The following is a 19579-nucleotide window of genomic DNA, read 5'->3' as shown; positions in this document are numbered from 1 at the left end:
GGCTGTGGCGCTGGAGACATTGGAAGCTGTAGTCCAAAAAGTAACTTCTCTCAGCTCTTGAAGGAAACCTGAAATCAGGTCCAAGAATCACTGTGTGGAGATGCACAACTAAAGTAAGGCCGGTAAAGTAGATTAGTTAGTGCCTCAGCAACTAAACTGGGCTTTTCTCAGAATCCAGAAGACTCTCTGCAGAAAATGTGAATAGCAAGTTTGTTCTATCATCTTTAAAAGACTACTTATCCCATATAAATCAGGTTTCCCTGAGCCCCCACCTCCAAAAAGATTTAGAGTCTAGTGTAAGTGAAAGCTACATATCTGTTTTTCCTATGTGCCCATAGCCCAGATCCCTTTCTGAAAGCAGTGAAGACCATTGCCTTTCTCCTCATGGGATACTTGGTGGGGCTTCTTGGTCCCACCCACCCACCCACCCAACCCTCATTCCTTGCCAGTTTCCCTGGAACATTTTATCAGTCGTAAATTCCTTGCACCGCAGTAGATGAGGAAAAGAAACATCCCATTTCTTGATAAGCCAGACAGGCATCTTGTTTTTTCAGATAGGTGGGAAAATCTGCACCTGGATCAAAAATCACTTTTGATGGCAGGGAGGAAGAGAGAAAAGAAATAATGTTAATCATAACCGCAAGGACAGGAGATTTATTACTGCAAAAAGGTATATGCCAATTCTCAGAACAAAGATTCTCAAGGCCACTGACAATCAGTATCATAAAGACACTTTAGAAACCAATATAGGTTTAAGTCTCCCTTAGCGGAAACGCTTGGGACCAGAAGTGTTCTGGATTCTGGAATACTTGCACATACATAATGAGTTATTTTGGAGATGGGAACTATGAAATTCATTTTATGTCCTAAACAAGAATGTTTGTATACACCTGATAAACACAGACTGAAGGTATTTCATACACAATATTTTTAAAGTATCTTTCTGCATGAAACAAACTTTGTGTACATTGAACCATCAGAAAGCACAGGTCTCACAGCTACCTGTGTAGACAATTTTGGATTTTGGAATATTTTGGAATCCCGGATAAGGGAGAATTAATCTGTATGGGAAAGTCCTTAACAGCAGCCGAGCCCACGGAGAACTGTTGGCTATGGACTCCAACTCTCTGAAATCCAGCGTACATGACCAATGGATAATGGATTATTATTATTATTATTATTATTATTATTATTAAACTTTATTTCTAGAGCGCTGTAATTATACACAGCGCTGTATGATTATGGGAACTGTAGCCCCAAAGCAGCTGAAGAACCAAAGGTTTTAAGTTTCTGGTTCACAAATGTGCATCAATAAATTGTCATTGATAATGTTTTGACACAAACCCATCAAAGACAATCCCACTTCAGACAGCATGGTCTGTAAAGGATTTGTTTGGTTTATGATTCCAACTTGTTAGGAATGGAGCAGGCCAGACTTCCAGCCTTGCACAAAAGGCTAAACCAGGTTGGATAAACCCTGGCAGTTCCATAAGTCTATTTTCAACCCTCCAAAAGCCATTCACCACTTCAAAACCAAACTGAACTCATTTTGTATAACCTCTTCAGGTTTTGTGGTGAACCAAAACAAGCCTGGCATTTTCTCTAAGGTAAAGTCATCCCTCCCGGAGACTCCCAAGGCCAGAAATAACTAAACTTTCACTGTTTAATTTTGGTGAGGTTTGAGAAGGAGCCTGGGACATGTGAAAAAGGCCCTTCCTGGGGACCCACACTTGCATTAAAACACACCCTGCAGCAGTGCAAAACTCACTCATATTAAGCCAGAACACTGGTTTATTATAGCATTTCAATGTGCTTAGTACCTTGATAATCTTTCCATACCACCATATAAAGTAAGACTATTATCATCCACATATTGCAACGGGAAGAAACAGGGAAGAAAGTGAGCAGAGCTCTCTATCAAGTGATTTAGGTTGAAAATACACTGCAGAAATAATCCAGTTTGACACTGCTTTAACTGCTCTGGCTCAGTGCTAGGGAATCCTGGAAATTGCAGTTTATTGTGGCACTAGAGCTCTCTGACAGTGAAGGCTAAATGTCTCACAAAACTAGTTTCCAGAATCCCCTAGCATTGAGGCCAGGCAGTTAAAGCAGTATCAAACTGGATTATTTCTGCAGTGTGTTTCAGACCTAAGATAGTATTTGAACTGAGGGCCCTCTGAGCCACTGCTGTATGTAGTACATTTGGTCTTGGAAGTTTTACCTGACAGCAATCTATGTTTTGCCTTCACTGCAATTTTTAAATCTTGACAAATAAGGGGGGGTTCTCAATACACTAACATATCACATCATCAAAATTATCTACACTACAAAAATTTCCTTACTAACTATTTTATGCTTTAAAGGCAGTCATGTTTACGACTGTTTTCTGAGGATCCCAGCAGCTGCAAAACATCTTAATCTCTGTTTCCTAATTCTCACAGAGATCCCAGCATTAACTCATTTTAAGACAGCACTGCTGAAATCCAACTGAGAAAGTCAGGCCAACACTTCCAGACATTAACCTATTCAATTAAAAAAAAACATACACACACACACACCACGAATAGTCTCAGAAATTTACCTCTATCCTTCCATCTTCCAGATTCAAGAAAATCTGCAGGTACAGAGCAAGAACAATTAAGCAACACAACATTATTTATAAACATTAACTTCCTTTCATTATTCCATTTCCCCCCCCCCCCATCTCCTATGAAATGAATGATTTAAGTGAAATCCAAGAAGATTTGTAATGAAATATTCTCAAGCAAATTCCTCCTCCACATCACTTTTAAAAATCCTAGCATGAAATTTCATCTAGTAATTCCATTTACAGGTGGATTGAGAATACACTCAGCCCTCTCTACATTTGCGCCTTTGATTTTTGACGATTTGATTATTCATGGATTATTCATGGATTCCACTGGAGAGTGGTGGAGTCTCCTCCTTGGATGTTTTTCAGCAGAGGATGGATAACCATCTGTCACGGGTGCTTTGACTGTGAGTTCCTGCATAGCAGGGGGTTTGACTGGATGGCCCTTGGGGTCGCTTCCAACTCTATGATTCTATAATCTCAAATGGCTCCACTGGGTTCCAGTTTCTAATCACATAGATGCTTCTTTTTACTTAGTCAGTCTGTTTGTCCATCTAGCTAGCCTAGTATTGTCAACTTTGGCTGTATCTGTACTGCAGAAATAATGCAGTTCAACATTACTTTAACTGTCATGGCTCCATCCTATGGAATCCTGGGATCTGTAGTTGTTGCGGAACCAGAGCTCTGACAGAGATGGCTAAATAGCTCAGAAAGGTACAAATTCTAGTATTCCATAGCAAAGAGTCATTGCAGTTAAAGTGGTGTTAAACTCCATTAATTCTACAGTTAGGCATCCTGGGGGCTTGAAAGTCCCCTTCAAATCAGAGACTCTCCCAATTTTAGCTAAATTTTTATGGAAAGATGTCTTTCAGGATCCCTGAACATACCTTTTATCTATAACTTTCAGGGCCTTACCTGGGTTATTGCCTGTATTTATTGTTGATTTGGTGTACTGTTTGTTGTCATGTTTTGTTTTACAATGTATTAATAAAATTTTAATTACCCCCAAATGCAAACTTTTCAAAGTTCCAGACCAGAAGTAAGGGAAAACTCTAGGAAATGCAATTCAAAATTGTTGCATGATCAACATAGTTGGCAGTCGTGAAGTGTTTGCCTCACTGAACTAGAACTGACCTTCTCAAGTGCCACTCAAATTTGCCCATTTCCCTGGCACAGGTGGCATTTTGAAAGACCAAGTAGGTGCCACTCCACTTATGAAGGGCAAGAATCCATTTTAGGGCATTACCAGTGTTGGGGGAAAAACGGGTTTAAAAAAAAACATGTTTAAACCAGGTTATTTGGGGGGTTTATGCATTAATATATATGGCTACACCATTATAGGACTAAATTAGAAAATTCAGTAGTAAAATGCCATTCAGATGTTAGAGCCACTAGTTTAAATAATAATTGTTCTTTACAAAGATGCTCTTTTAAAGAAAATTATTTTGGTTGGACTTATGTTAACTGAAGGATTTATTTCTGAATAGCATTTCTTCCACTATAAAATAAATTGACTAAAAGAAGAAAAAAGCAACTGCACTAGATACAGGCCTTACAGTAAATAACTGCCAATAAACTGTTAAAAGTTAAACTGTTTATAAATTCAACCATTATTGTTCCAGAAAGAGAGTTGAAAAATAGTAATAATAGCCAGATTTTTTAAATAACATCATTTGGTTTAAATCAACCAACCCTGATGACAGAAGTCCTTTAATTACCTTCAAATTCCTTCATGGAAATCATCATAAGGGAGTGAAAATCTCGCAGCTTTATGATATACTCTTTCGGCGATGTTGGAAGAGGCATCAGCTTTACATGTTTTTCCTCCTTACACCTGCAGAGGAACATTAATTTAGCCATTCTTGCAGTGTAGAACTCCCAGTACCATTCAAAGAAAGCTAGAAAGCACAAAAACAATCCAACCCAGATGCACCAGAGACAAAAAACATGGCTGAGATACTCTTAACCAACAGATTATTTCATGAAGAATCGTTCCCCCACCTACGCATGGTTTTATCCCTATCATATCCCAATTCCCGTTTTATTAGTAAGAACATTTAAGAGAAAGGAGAAAGGAACTAGGAAAGTGAGGACCTGGCCCGAATCCTATCCTCCCAAATTCGGATGGAGGCTATGACAGTGTTTTGCCTTTAGATAAAGTGTTTTTAGCTAGTAGTTAGAGAATTAAGTAACTGGATAACTGGTAGATCAGAAGTTAGAAAAAACAGTTAGATGCTTATTACCGTATACACCCAACTTCATGTCAACCTCATGTCAAGGGTAGGGTCTGGGGCCAAAATTGTGGATTTTGATATAACCAGGGTATAAGTCAAGGGTAAAACTTAGAGGCATGTAACAAAGGATGTAAAGGATGAAGGAAAGGGAAATGATGCCAAAGCACACCACTATTTTCTCACCCAGACATTCAAAAAGACCAGAGGGGGTTGGTGCTTCTTTTAAATTCTCCTGGGATGGAGTATGGCAGCTCTCACCTTTCGCCACTCTACTCAGAGAAGAGGATGGTCTCTGTTTTGATTAGATTTAAGATACAATATTTATACTGACCCATGGATAGAATCATAGAATTGGAAGAGACCCCAAGGGTCATCTAATCCAACCCAATTCTGCCATGCAGGAAGACACAATCAGAGCACTCCCAAGAGATGGCCATCCAGCCTCTGTTTAAAAACCTCTAAAGAAGGATACTGCACTACTCCCTGAGGGAGTGTGTCCCACTGTCACAACAGCTCTTACCGTCAGGAGGTTCAACCTAATGTTGAGGTAGAATCTTTATGATTCTGGGTCAATTTTTTGTCTAGAATTTCTACTTATGGTATACATGAGCATATACAGTAAGAAATCGTTTTAACATAAGAATCATGTAGAAGCTTGAAAAATCATTCCAGGATTGTTGTAACACTTGGTAGAAAAAAGAAGCCTTGTTTGAAAAATGCAAACATGGTAGCACAATTTTGTCGAGGCAGCAGGAACAGATAGCTTTCATTCTACTCTGCTGTAGGTTTCTAAGCGAATGCAAGGAGAGCATATTAAGTACCACTGGCTTGGGCTTGCAGCGTTTGCATTTTTTAAAATAAAACTCATGCTTATTTTTCGTTCTGAGTAACAGGAATGCAGTGAGTTAAAATACAACTGTAACTGTAACGATCTACTTTTTAGGCCTTGCAACTGTAACTACATTTGTCCCTCCATATTCGTTAGGGTTAGGGGCACAAGACCCGTGAATATGGAAAAACCACAAATAACAAAACCACCATGTTTTTACCTGAGATGACACCTGTCTAGGAATCTCTAGGTCCTCCAGTACAACTCTGCGGTCAATGTCCAACAGACACTGACCATAGAACTGAACTGGAGGAGCTACAAATACCTGGTGGAGTGTTCTCTCTAGGAATCCCTAGGTCCTTCAGTGAGATTTTTGGTTAAAGTTGACCATTGAGTTGCACTGGAGGACCTAGATATTCCTAAAGAGAACATAGTAATCAAATCCGTGAATAATCAAAGCCGCAAATATGGAGGGATTAGCATAGTTCTAAAGCAACAGAAAGTCTCATGTCGCTGAAAAGTGGAGAAACAGGAAAAGACAGAGATGTCTTGGATTAGAAACAGGGTGCTCTTAAACTGAGAGTTAGAGAAGACTCCTACCCTCCCTCCAAAATGCATGAATTCTTCATATTGCTATTTATATCTTACTGCTGTTAATAACTAATGATTTAGGGCCTGGAGATTTAATGAGTCAATTAAGAGAATCTGTACCAGAATCTCTTCCATGTAATTCTGAGTCACACATTTGAGAAGAATAGTAATAAATTCAAAAACATTTCAGCCACGTAATTCCCAAGGCAGTTTGCAATACATGTCCTGGGTGCAACTTCACATCTGTTATTTTTTCCCTTCAAATTGTTTCCAATTTACAGTTTGTCAACCCTAAGGCAAACCTATAATGGGATTTTTCTTGACAAGATTTGCGCAAAGAGGAATTGCCATTGCCTTCTTTTGGGTTAGAGACTATGACTTGCCCAAGGTCACTCAGTAGATTTCCATGACAGAGCAGAGATTTGAACCCTGGTCTCCCAAAGTCTGTGACTTTGAATAAATAAATAGAGGCTATCATACCTCAGACACATCATAAGAAGACATGGCTCTCTAGAAAAGAGTATGTAGAGAGATCTTGTAGCACCTTTGAGACTAAATTACTATATACTGATTCTACAGACTAACATGGTAATATCTTTGAATTCTCTCCTTAGAAAAGAGTAATGCTTGGAAAAGTAAAGGGTAACAAACAGAAAGAGAGGAAGACCACATACCAGACAGCTAGATTCAATCAAGGAGGGCATGACCCTGATCCTGCAGGACCTGAACAGAGCACCTGAGGACAGGGAACTTGGAGGTGTCTCATTCATGGGGATGCCATGAACTGAGGTCGCCTGAAGGCAGATAACAACAACTTCCAAAGTCCTATTCCAACATTCAAATCACTATACCATGCTGGCTCTCTCTAAATCTTTTTTGGTATGTGCCAGTACAATTTAGTCTCGGGGATGTTACAGTGAAGATCTTAGGGTCTTCCCTAATCCCCTTTACACTGACCATATGGCTTTTATACCAAGTTTGCTGTTCAGGGTTGTATTAACTTGTAGTGTACTTACGCTTCCATGGTGCTTTCAACGGTCTAGAAAAAAAAGAGAGAAAGGAGGAACTTAATTATGTGGCAGAACCATTAAGGTACCCCATAAATCCCAAATAGGGATGCCCACCCCAAGGCCTCTCATGCCCAGTTCATTATGAGCTACTTCGCACATATTATACCTAAAAGGTGGACTGAGGCTGTATCTTCAAAAATGGGACGAAGTGTTACCCAAACGAGGGCTGGATTTACCATTAAGCAAAATAAGCACATGCTTAGAGCATCAAGGGCCACCACAGAAATTTTCCATTGCCGGATTTACGATAGACCATATGGTGCAAAACTGCAAATGAACCAGGTTCCACACACACGCACACACAGAAAGCTCCCACAATAAAAATGAAAAAGTTACATATATACATAATAATAAAAATAATAAAATAGTAAATTAGAGGTTAATGATACAATAAAATTAGAATCCATCAAGTTGTTCTGTTCAGTCGTCCATTGAAAGGGAGTACAGTACAGTGTTGCCAAATGGGGGTTCTGCTCTAAATTTGGAAATTTTTACAAGCTTTGATGAGAATTTTGGATAACCTTTCCTTGTGGGAGGGCCGGGGGCAAAATTTTAATCCCCACATAGATTCTGCAGACAATCTATGTGTCAACTCTCAATTAAATTATATGTGTATCACCATGAACTTGTCACATGACCCCCTAGAATACCATTTGGATACTAAATGCTATGTTGTCTGTGATAACTGATAAGGGAATCACCCCAGAGCAGTGGTCCCCAAACTGTGCTCTTTAAGGGATTTTGGACTTCAGCTCCCAGCATCCCAGACTATTGGACAACATGGGTGAGACATCTGGGAGCTGAAGTCCAAAATCTTTTAAAGGGCACAGTTTTGGGACCTCTGTCCTAGAGCTTCATTTTATTTAGAGCCAATTCTAAGATGTCATTTTAAGATTTGTTATTGCGTATATTTTGAATTAGATATATATGGGGCACCAAATCTTTTAAGTGCTTAGGGCCCCTAAAGGTCTTAATCCAGGGCTGATCCCAATGGTGCATGTTGGGACATGAACCATCAAGACAAATAACCATTCTCTGCCACCTTTTAAGCTAGCCCTTTGCCTTGTTTTATAATTTCATGGTAGCTTAAATAAGGTCAATTCAAAAGCAGTTAACAACAACAGCAGCAGATGCATGAAGGTTTAGACACTTATAGGCAAAACATTTTGGGAGATTTCCGTCTCAACAATTTCTTGCCTTCAAAAAGTCAAGTGTCCTCTGCTGACGCATCTTCAGCAACTTCGACATAAACTCTTTATGGTCAGCACGTTCCTTGGCGATCTCAGCCATGTGTGCACTCTTCTTCAACTGCATCTCTTTCACATCATCTTCTATTCTAGAAATCCATCGGTTGCATTCTTTTGTTATATGCTGGTGTATTTCTTCAAACCCATCTATTATTCTTTGCTTCTCTACCTCCATTTGTCTCTGCAATGAGTAAGTAAGGAAATGCCAAGTTAATGCCTTTTCAGGAACAGCATCAGTCACAGGAGGATCAGGTAGATGACCATCCTGAACACTAAGGGCCCACATGAATTTGGAAACTAAGCCAGGTTAGGCCTGGTTAATATTTGGGGCCCTTTCACACTACACAATTATAGCACCATGATTCCAGTTTTAAATGTGGAATGAATCCTAGATAGGAGGCCATCAAGGTAGGGCTAAGCAAAAAAATGCTTGAAACTATAAAGCAGTACTTGTGGTCAGTTAGAACAAAAATATTGGAATAGTTGGATCAATGGTTTGACTCTGTATAAGGCAGCTTTCCTAAGCAGGGGAAGGGGCATTTCATAATATTTATATGTTTATTACGTGACAACCAGTGTAGCATAGTGGTTTGAGTGTTGGACTACACAATGCAATTCTGGAGAACAGAGTTCGAATGCCCAGGGAAACTCACTGGGTGACCTTTGGCAAATCACACTCTCTCAGCTGCAGAGGATGGCAAAAGCAAACCCCCTCTGAACAAATCTTGCCAAGAAAACCTCATGATAGTCTTAGAGTTGCTGTAAATCAGAAACGGCTTGAAAGCACAGAGCAACAAATATGCTTTTTAACTACTAATCTGTTTTTATATAACATTATTATAGTAAGTTAAGTGAGGCTTTTCATTTCGATGTTGCAATACAAGACTAATTGCTTTGAAATAGTAGCTTATCTTGCCTGACTGCCTGCCTATTGCTCAATGAAGTTTTTTCCACACTAGAAATGAAATGTGGAATTGCCATGATTTACTGACTTGCTTTTTCTACATGCAATTTTCCTCCTATTCTCCTTGTTCTTGTTCTTATTTTGTCTTCTCAGGGTATTTTGACAGTGGACTTCTCGTGCTAATAATACACTGTCTTCTTAGAAGATCATTCCCAGCAAAAAAATTCACCAGTGAAAAAAGAAAGGATAGTAACAAATGGAGGACACTGTCATATGAAGCCTCCATACATTTCAGACTTTGGGTGTATCTACACTGTAGAAATAATGCAGTTATTCTTTAAGTGCTACAGCGCCATCCTATGGAATACTGCGATTTGTAGTTTTACTAGGTCTTTTAAGCTTCTCTGCCAAAGAGTGCTGGTGCTTCACAATACTACAAATCCCAGGATTCTGCAGGACAAGTGCCAGGGCAGTTAAAAGTGTTGTCAAATTACATTATTTCTACAGTGCAGATGTAGCCTTTGAGAAAGTTACATTTTTGAGATTACCACTCCCAGAAGCTCCCACCCCACAGAGCCATTGGAGCATCACTTTGAAAAACCCAAACGAACTCCAGCTTGCTAGGTTGGGGAACTGTAAGCCTTTGCTCAATGGGAGCTATAGCTTTTTCTATAGAAAAAGCCTAAACTGAAATCACTGCCAACCTACAGGAAATCCAACTTTGCTTGATCTTTACCTGGAGAACATCTAGCATTCATTACAAGCAATATTTCAAAGAGATGTCAAGAAGAATCATCCTTACCATATGTTTGAAGTTAGTTCTTAATTTCCCCCCTAAAACATGTTATAAAATGGGAGTGAAAAATATTAATATCCTATTAACAGTGATACCTACAAAAATCTCTTGCCATTCTGCTTCCATATCTGACTTGTATATATCAATGTCGTTCTGCTGTTTCAACAGAACCTGAACACGTTCAACAATCTGATCCTGAAAAGAAAAGCATATGAAATTGTTGTTAAAATACCAGAGATCTGCATGAGTAAAACTAAATGGCAAATTCAGGCCAATCTGCAAACTCTCCATCAGTTCTCAGCTTCCACATTTTCCTCATGCCTCCTTCCTCTTCCAGGTTCTGTGTACACAGCACACTTTGTTCAGCCCCCTTACTTACCTCTCCAGCCTCCTGTGTTTCCTCATCCTGAGGCAAGGGATGCATTTAATATTTTGTGTAGCCAGACCCCAGTTTAGCTGAGGTAGGAGCTGCCTACATCTGCAGTCTCCTGCAAAGAACCCCTGAGTATTGGGCTGTCCAAAGCCATTTGGCTGTCTGAGGGATTGGACAAGGTAGTTCCTCCTTCAGTCCTGGCACAAGAAGGGGCTGGATTGATATGGGACTCTCAACATCACAGCAATGGGATATGCAGTGTCCATGGCACCTGAAGGTGGCTAGTTGAGAGGGCACCAGGACAGATGGCTTGGAGGGTGGGCACACAAACACTATCACACTCCCAAAGATCTGGAGAACTCACATGGGACACTCTGGAGACTTAATGTCTGATGTGGTTGCCTCCCTCCACCAAACAGTAGGGCCAGCACCACCTGAGCATGCATGCCCTTTCTCTCAATCATCCCATTTCCCCAGCCCCATCATTCTTTGGTGTGGGCAAAGGAGGAAGAAGATGTACCTCTCTTCCCCTCCATGACATAAACTACGAGTCCTCACCTTGTATTCTCCATCAGCTTTCGATGCAGGGAGGACATTGTGAGCCAGGTGCTCCTTGGATTCCTCACACTCATAGCAGAAGGACAGAAGATGGTCCTTGCAGAAGTATTTCACGGCCTGCCGGTGTTCATTGCAGAGTTTCCCCCCTTCGACTAGTTGCGTTCTGTCGTGACACATCCACTGGATCATCCTCACAGCTTTAGCCAGGTGACTATGTGGCTTGAGGCTCGTCCGAAGAACCGGCTGCTTGCACCGAGGGCACACAGTATCCATCTTACACTCCCTCCAGGAGTGCAAAATGCAGCCTCGACAGAAGTCATGCCCGCAGTCTAGCGAGACGGGATCTACGAAAAGCTCAAGGCACAGGTAGCATGTCGCTTCGAACCAAACATTCTTCCCAATGAGCTCACCCTTTGGGTTCTCAAAATGGAATGGATTTTGCATTCTCTTTGTTACCAGAGTGGGCCAAGCCATCATATAAAAGAAATCCAACCAACTGCTGTTTCAGAGAGCGCTGTAAAGGAATGACTTTCAATCTGGGTGAAGAGAAAAGAGAAACAATGGGGATGAAGGCTACCATTTTGCATTTCCAGCAGGGCAGGTGTGTATCTGTGCGTGCTAAAAGACAAACAACCAAAAAAACCCATTTTTGTTTGTTTTCCTCTGAGGCTGAGAGTAGGTCACCCAATGGGTTTTATGGCCAAACTGGGAATTGAACCCCAGTCTCCAGAGTCATAACCCAGCACTGAAACCACTCACCATACTGGCGTCTTTATTTAACTTTAATCAAAGTTAAAGGGGGAGTGAAAGTATTCCTTGTCAAGTAGCAACCGGGAAGCAATTTAGTTGTGCATTGATTATTTACTAAGGCAATACAGGTTGACTTTCCTTTATCCAAAATGCTTGGGATCATAAGTGTTTTGGATTTTGGAATATTTGCATATACATAATGAGATACCTTGGGAGATGGGATCCAACTGTAAACACAAAATGCATTTGTTTCATCCACAACTGATACAGAGTTCAAATCCCCGCTTAATCATTAAAACCCACTGGGTGAATAGTATTGCCTTTAACTCAGTTTTAAAGCTGGTTAAAGAGCTTTAGATATTTTTTATCTAGGTCCTTCCCTTTTGTTTTATTTTATTCTAGGCCCTTCTAAGTCCTTGTAAATATCAAAACATGAAGGCAATGTGTGTGTGTGTGTATGTGTGTGTGTGTGCATGTACACACCAATTTGAAGGGCATGCAAAGGAGGACAGGACTCCATCATGTAAGACTTTGTGTAGACTATCCTGTTTGATCCTGGCAGCTAAGCAGGGTTAGTACTTGGATGGGAGACCAATGAATCCCAGGTGCTGTAAGCTCCATTTCAGAAGAAGGAACTGGCAAAACCACCTCTGAGGGTTCCTAGCCCAAGATAACCTATTAATTTCATGGTGTTGCAACTAGTCAACAGGAATCTTGACGACACACACTTTGCCATTCAAGCCACATCTGCTGAACCTTGAAGGAAGAGCAGCCAGGTAAAGCCCCATTTGTGGCTAGCCCCAGGGGCTAGTGATAGCCCCTCCCTCCACATTCCAATGCCTTTGCTCTGGCCTTTTAGGGAGAGAAGATAAGCCAGCATCTGATCAAATCTAATCCCCTCTCCCCCTGCTATCTCTTTTCATTGTGTGTTCTTATCCAGATTGCATCACATCCACTAGTTGTAAACCAATCCGGAAGACCTTTTGGCTGCAAGGTAAGGCATCAGTCCTTAAAACAATTGTCCTGTTTTGCACAACAATTGAGGCTTTGGAAACCCTTGGCATGCAACCACTCTAGGAAGGAAAGCTAAGTAGGGTGAGGTCCAGGCCAAAGGATCAATGGGGCAAATGGAGTAAATGTGCCACACCTTTAGGGCCAGAAAGACTCCATGCTGCTATTGTAGGTGACTGAGTTCACATACACTCTTCTTACACTGGGATACCACTTGTTATTATTGTCAGTCCTGGATCCATGGGGAGAAATGGGAAATATTTTTGTTGTTGCTTTTGTTTGCCTTCAAGTCATTTTTAAACTATGGTGACCCTACCACAGGGTTTTATTGGAAAGATTTGTTCTGAGGGACTTTGCCTTTGCCTTCCTCTGAGGCTGAGAGTGTGTGACTTGACCAAGGTCACCCAGTGGGTTTCCATGATTGAGTGGGGATTTTATCCTGGTTGCCGAGAGCCAGCATGGTGTAATGGTTTGAGTACTGGACTCTGGAGAGCAGGGTTCAAATCCTGGCCCAGCCATGGAAACCCACTGGATGACCTTGGGCAAAGCATACTCTTTCAGCCTCAGGGGATAGCAATGGCAAACCCCCTCTGAGGAAACTTGGCAAGCAAGCTCTGTGATAGGTTTGCCTTAGGCTTGCCATAGGTCAGAAATGCCTTGAAGGTACATAACAACAATTTGGTTTAAACCAGCCAACCTTGCCCTGGACGCCCTTAATCTAGTCTTGGGACAGAAAGGACACCGTATTTTGATTTTTTAGGCTGCCACACAAAATGAGATGCAGGGAGATCTTGTAGCACCTTTGAGACTCACTGAAAAGAAAGAAGTTGGCAGCATCAGCTTTCCAAGACTTAAGTCTACCTCCTCAGATGTATTTGGAAGTAAACTTAAGCTCATGCTGCCAACTTCTTTCTTTCAGCGAGTCTCAAAGGTGCTACAAGATCTCTCTACATACTGCTTCCAAATGGCTGTGGTGTTAACCCAGTATTTTTTTCATGTCACTCAGCCAAACGCATCTGAGGAAGTAGACAGAAGTCTAGGTGTTAATCCTGTATTTTTTTCATGCCATTCAGCCAAATGCATCTGAGGAAGTAGGCTGAAGTCTAGGAAAGCTCATGCTGCCAACTTCTTTCTTTCAGCGAGTCTCAAAGATGCTACAGGATCTCTCTACATACTGATTCTACAGACTAACTGGGCTGAATCTTTGAATCCTACACAAAAGGGGAGTTACTTTTCCATCCCTGAATATTTGGCTTTGGAATAGGACAGGTGAGAAGCAGTCTGAATTTGGGAGGAGGTGAGCCACCTAGCCCAAGTCACATTGCTAATTTAATTTATATGCCAGTTGTCTCTGATCAAGGGAATGAAGGAAGCTTACAGCAAATTAAAACGAATTAAGAGGCTCTTTAGGGCAAAACTCTGTTAAATGCACAAAGAGCTTTAAACACTGAGGGGGAGCTGGAGACAACTTTAGGCACATGCAGTTGTGTGTTTAGTTTTTTGTGGGTTTTCTCTGAAGATGCCAGCCATAGATGCTGGCAAAATGTCAGGAAACTCTTCTAGAACACGGCCACATAGCCCGAAAAACCCACAAAAAAACTATGGATGTGTGTTTGTGTTACACAACTGTTGTCCATACTTTGATGCCTGCTGCAAGTGATGTACAGGAATCCTTGTATCACTGGAGACCTACCTGGATGAAATGATCTGCAGCCCTCCGCAAATGTCCTGGAATTGCATTGAAAATGAACAATTTAAGTGGCATTGGATGAAAAACGAACAATTCAATTGGAATTGCCAACTATTCCGATGGAAGTGGTGTTTTAAAGAAACTGAATGGAACTGCGTTTAAAAGGAACAATTTTAGTGGAGCTGCATTCGGAACAATTTAAATGGAATTGCATTTAAAATGAAGAATTTAAATGGAACTTCATTCAAACCGAGCAATTTAAGTCAAATTGCGCTCAGAATTTAAATAGAACCGCATTGAAATCGAACCATTTGAATGGAATTGCATTAAAAAGTAAGAGTTTAAATGGAAATGGATTCAAAATTTAAATAGAACTCTATTAAAAAAACTAATTATTTAAACAGAATTGCATTAAAAACGAACAATTTAAATGCAACTGCATCAAAAATTTAAATGGAACAGCATTAAAAACTAACTATTTAAATGGAACTACATTAAAACCGAATAATTTTAATGGAATTGCATCAAAAATTTAAATAGAATTGCATTAAAAATGAACAATTTAAATGGAATTGCATTAAAAGGCACAATTCAAATGAAACTGGATTCAAAATTTAAACGGAACTACATTAAACACTCTTTTAAACGGAATTGCATTAAATTTTTAAATAGAACTGCCTTAAAAAACGTCCCATTTAAATGGAACTGCATTAAAAACAAAACAATTTAAATGGAACTGGATTCAAACTAATTTAAATGGAGCTGCATTTAAAGTTTAAAAGGAGTAAATGGACCTGAACCCCCTCCCCATTTAAATGGAGCTGCAATTAAACTTTAAATGGAAGTGCCTATTCTTTTTAAATAACTTCCACTGAGTTGCATTTCCAAACACTGAAGCAGAGTTTGCATTGAACTGTGCATCATTTTGCAAACGATTCATTTTAAGTGCATTGAATCCAATGGAGTCCAATGCACTGGCTTCCCTGCGAGAGCCTTCTCTTACCTGGGGAGGGGCAGCCACAGAACAAACACAAGCCACCTGGGACTGTGGATGGAAGTTCCAGCCAGGCTCCTTATAAAGTCACACCTTTGCCAGGCAATGGACTACACTTCCCGAAGGGCAACGCGCCGCCCCTGAGTACCTTCTTGGTTCTATTCTTGCCGAACGGCCCCCTGGGAACTGTAGTCTTCTTGCAAGCCAGGCTGTGCTTCTTTCTCCCTAATGCGAGAAGGGCTCCTCCTATAGTCGTAGGGGATTCCCTAGTCCCGCCGCTCTGATTGGTGGAGGCTGGAGACAGCTGTGTCCAATGGGCGCTCGCCTTACTTTCTCTTCAGTTTTACCTTTGGAACTTTCCCGCCCTTTTGGGGGAGAAAGAAGGCAGAAAATGGCGCCTGAGGAGAGAAAGAGGGAGGGGAGGGGGGCTATGCCAGGACGAGGCTGGGGATTTATAGTTTTCTGTGGGAAGGTCATTCATTAATCAGTGTGGCGACTGCAGTCAAGGGGCATCTGCACTGTGGAAATAATAATAATTGTTATAATTATGAGAAAGACATAATAATAATAATAATAATAATGATAATTCTTTATTATAATTATAATTATTTCTACAGTGCAGATGAGCTGCAGTCTCCACTTTGACTAATGAATGACCTTTCCACAGAAAACTATAAATCACCAGCCTTCTCCTAGCATAATCCATCCTCCCTTTCCTCTTTCTATAATAAAGAAATTATTATTATTATCATCATCACTATTATTATTTCTAAAGTGTAGATGCACCTTTAGTCTCCTTCTCGTGTCTTGACTGCAGTCTCCACCAATACTGCAACCTGAGGTCCAAAGCACATTGCAGAAATAATCCAGTTTGAGATGGCTTTAACTGCCATGGCTAAATGCTAGTTTTGGTGAGACATCTGGCCTTCTCTGTCAGAGAGCTCTAGTGCCACAGTAAACTACAATTTCCAAGATTCCCGAGCACTGAGGCAGGGCAGTTAAAAGTGATCTCAAACTAGATTATTTCTGCAGTCTCTTTTGGACCTTAGTCTCCTGATTTCTTGACTGTACTCTCCACTCTGATTATGATTGACCTTTTCACAGAAAACTATAAATCACCAGCCTCCTAGTTTAGTCCCTCCCACCTCCTATTATTATTATTATTATTATTATTATTATATTTCTTTCTCGCTTCTCCCTTCAGTCTCCATACTGGGAGGAAGGCAGGATATAAGTAAACATAATAATAATAATAATCACAAGTAAAAAAAACACACATAAAGCCAGCAGTTAAGATATGATACTATAAGAAATACAGTACTATATAAAAATAATACTATAAAATGCTATACTATTATATATACTAAAAAGGCCAATGCAATTTTAGGCTGCATCTATAGAATTGCAGTGTCTAGATCAAGGGAAGTAATTGTGCCACTGTATTCTGCTTTGGTCAGGCCCCACCTGGAATATTGTGTCGTTCTGGGCGCCACAATTAAAAATGGACATTGAGAAACTGGAGCGTGTCCAAAGGAGGGCGACTAAAATGGTGAAGGGTATGGAAACAATGTCCTATGAGGAAAGACTCAGGGAGCTGGGGATGTTTAGCCTGGACAAGAGAAGGTTAAGAGGTGATATGATAGCCCTGCTTAAATATTTGAAGGGGTGTCATATTGAGGAGGGAGCAAGCTTGTTTTCTGCTGCTCCAGAGAACAGAACCCGGAACAATGGATGCAAGCTGCAGGAGAAGAGATTCCACCTCAACATTCAGAGGAACTTCCTGAGAGTAAGGGCTGTTCAACAGTGTTGCTGCTGCCGCTGTTGCTGCCGGGCACCTCCCTGGGCGGAGAGGACACCCGCGCAGTTGCGCACCGCCACAGGGAGGACGCCTTCAGACTGGACCATCTTTGGCACCTCAGCAGCGAGCCAGAACCACCGAGGGATGAGTAACACCTGGGGGAAGGCGGGGAAAGGGGCGTGCTGGTGGGAGCGGCACGCATATAGCCGGCCTGCCTGGCTTCCTTCCCCATCCCACCCCTGTGCCTGCCTCGGGGGAACTGTGTGTGCTGCTGTTGCTGCTGCCGCTGTTGCTGCCGGGCGCCTCCCTGGGCGGAGAGGACACCCGCGCAGTTGCGCACCGCCACAGGGAGGACGCCTTCGGACTGGACCATCTTCACAACTGCGCAGTTGCGCAGTTAAGCAGCCATTTTGTCCTGTGGGGGGGGGCAGGCACTGAGTTGTGCCCCGGCTAGCGAGTTGTGAATTGATGTTGTATTTTTATTGTTTGAGCTGTTTGTCGCTGGCTGTATTGAGATATGTATTGTTAAATGCTATTGTTATGTATTGAGATATGTATTAATATGTTTTGTATTGAGATATGCATTGTTTTATTTTCACTGTTGTACACCGCCCTGATGTTTCGAAGGGCGGTATATAAATAAACCTTTATTATTATTATTATTTGTGTGGATTTTTCAGGCTATGTGGCCAAGTTCTAGCAGAGTTTCTTTCTTTAGAAACTCTTCTAGAACATGGCCACATAACCCGAAAAACCCACAAAAAACTATGGATGCCAGCCATGAAAGCCTTCGACTTTACAATGATAATGATAATAATGATGATGATGATAAGTTGTCGCTTGGAAAAACCTTTCCATTTCAGCTACTGTGAGAATTGCTATTAAACTTAGAACAAGGATCCACCAGTGACTGCACATAACAACATCCCTCTTAATCCAAAAGATCCATTTGTATGTCCCTACAGCCCACTAGTCCCCTACACTACTGGTATATTTTTAAAACATTTGTAATTATTTCTTGTTTTATTTTATTGCAAGCCACCCTGGGATCTTTGCATCAAAATCAGGATATAAATATTTTAATAAATAAATAGATAGAACTCCTTTATAGATACATTTCATTGTTGTGTGTTGATGTTTTACTGCCTTGGTCCCATATTTCTTATTTCTGTTTTGTAGACATTTGATGCTTAATGCTCACAGTTTCTTTAGCTGATCATTCCAATCAATCTTTTTGCAATGCACTTATTACTCCTTACTCTGTTGGTATAATAATTGATGTTTACACCTTATATCTTCTATGTTTTGAATGCACCTCTATGTTTTGTATGCAAGCACACCTTTACATGGACTCTATTTACTCTATTCCTTGTACTAGAATTCTATATTTGTAACTATACTGTAATTAGATTGATTTATATCTTCCACAGTCCTGGGCTTCCAAAGAATTTTGGTTTGGTTTGAGAACTGGAGTTCAACAAGACCTCTAAGGTCCCCAATGACCTAACCCTGGTCAAAAGCCTACATTGTGGTGGCCAGAAATGGCTCCCAAATGAGGAAGCCTTACATCCTAACTCTAATTCAAAAGCTAAGATTGTGTGCTACTGTTTGGTGTATAGTTATTTTGGATAGAGTTTCATATTTATTGTCTGGAGCCATATTGCAAGGCCAAATGGGGAAGAAGAAGCAAGATTCTGATGTTGAAGGAATGTTGACATCAGAATAGCTCAGTGCCATGGCGATGTCAACAGTCTCAGTGTGGCTCATGCCACCATGGCAACCCATGATGCTCCTGGGTCATTTTGATCTCACAGACCCTTCTCAGCCCAGGACTCAAGGGAGATGGACGCTCAGACAGACCATGGTGGATGCCAGGTGGAAGAGCCAAGTGAGCCAGTGGATAAAGGCACTCCATGAAAGTGAAGCTGGCCGCCTCTGGGACCAAAAGAGAAGGCAAGTTCACTGTTTTTGTGGACTTGCTAAGAGGGAGGCATGTTTGCAGCCCGAGGCCAGTGGAGATCCAGACCCTGAAGCTGGCTGTTGGGGGACAGAAACTGGTAGTTTGTATTCGGAAGCTGGTGGATGTCATAAGGCAGAAACTAGCGGAGGTTTGCAGACATAAGCGGGTGAAAGTCTTCCATCAG

At 41.1% G+C, this 19579-nt stretch overlaps 1 pseudogene across 1 annotated transcript; it reads right to left on the bottom strand.

Annotated features, from left to right (window-relative positions):
- Positions 1–439: 439 nt before the first annotated feature.
- On the bottom strand, positions 440–11772 carry LOC149320958 (E3 ubiquitin-protein ligase TRIM7-like; annotated as a pseudogene). Its single transcript, XR_016282181.1, has 7 exons — positions 11193–11772; positions 10361–10456; positions 8512–8742; positions 7261–7283; positions 4309–4424; positions 2582–2614; positions 440–589 (listed from the first exon to the last, which is right to left on the bottom strand). The product of XR_016282181.1 is annotated as an E3 ubiquitin-protein ligase TRIM7-like (transcript).
- Positions 11773–19579: the final 7807 nt, after the last annotated feature.

This window comes from Sceloporus occidentalis, unplaced genomic scaffold (assembly GCF_023333645.1).
Source record: "Sceloporus occidentalis isolate IW3139 unplaced genomic scaffold, rSceOcc1.0.p SCAF_1, whole genome shotgun sequence".
Classification (NCBI taxonomy): Eukaryota; Metazoa; Chordata; class Lepidosauria; order Squamata; family Phrynosomatidae; genus Sceloporus; species Sceloporus occidentalis.
The sequence above is the reverse complement of the archived record's forward strand: the minus strand, read 5'-3'. Positions and strand labels throughout refer to the sequence as shown.